The following is a 1,099-nucleotide window of genomic DNA, read 5'->3' as shown; positions in this document are numbered from 1 at the left end:
CTATGCGAGCCGTTTGCATGCGCCCGCTTCTAGTAGATGCACGGGCTCCTTGATAACGACTCATGATTGAAAACAAAGCGCTCATACTTGGCATGGTGATAGAATGCACTTTGGAGAGTACAAAACGCTGTATGTCGTCACTGTTCGAGCTCTGCGGCGAGAGTTCTTAACAATACATTAAACATACTATTTGAAGCCAATATTTCCCGATATAGTGTAGGCATTCAAATAGTATATTAAAATGCAAGCGGCACCATAGCGGGCTCTAGAACCACCATCGTCAATGTAACATACTCTCCGATATCATGTAAGAGAGATAGCGCTCTCGGATTCTGCGATAACTCAACATTTTTACTCGAATTTCTATGTACAAGTCAGCGAAAAACGACGCTCGGCAGTACGACTATGCTGTTAGAGCCCAAGCACCTACCACGTCCCGAACTCAAGTCGCTGGGCCACTCCATATATATAGCCAACTGTTGCTGCCCGCGTCGGAGTCGGTCGAGTTTTTGAACTACGCGAAAACACGTTGTGCATCTGGGCGTCTATTTGACCACCTCGAAAAATCGACGTTGGAATTCGCATGCATGCGCTGTGTTCGGCGTCCAAAACTTCATCGCCATGATACCAGGATGCTATAGAACGACAGGAACCGGTGCGGCCTCGCGTTAACGCGTCTGTGCGGCGTCGATCGTGGTTGATGTGGTGCGTTTCACACTATTTAAAAATCAGATTGATATACTGTTATGTACTCGGATCACTGTGAGTATCGAACTTTCAATTTAGGCCTTATCGTCGCCAATAGCAAATCCGTTCCCAAAAAAACATGTATAATAAACTATCCATTGAATTCAAGCAATATGACCAAAAGGCTGAGTAGCAGATGAATAGCAAGCGACTCTAAACCTTGTTTGTGGTGCGATTGAAATGTACCACACTCTTGATACTCGTCAAATTGCGCTTCGACCTTGGCGAGCGTCGCCGTGAGCATGTAGAACAAGCTTGCGCGAGCGTCGAGAGCAAGCCGAGATCGTCGACGATTAGCGCACACACGTATAAAAACAAAGGACTCGCCGGCGTGGATCTGCTGCAAAACAAC

This window comes from Saprolegnia parasitica, assembly GCF_000151545.1.
Source record: "Saprolegnia parasitica CBS 223.65 unplaced genomic scaffold supercont2.10, whole genome shotgun sequence".
In the NCBI taxonomy this organism is placed as follows: domain Eukaryota; phylum Oomycota; class Saprolegniomycetes; order Saprolegniales; family Saprolegniaceae; genus Saprolegnia; species Saprolegnia parasitica.
Note: the sequence above shows the minus strand (reverse complement) of the source record.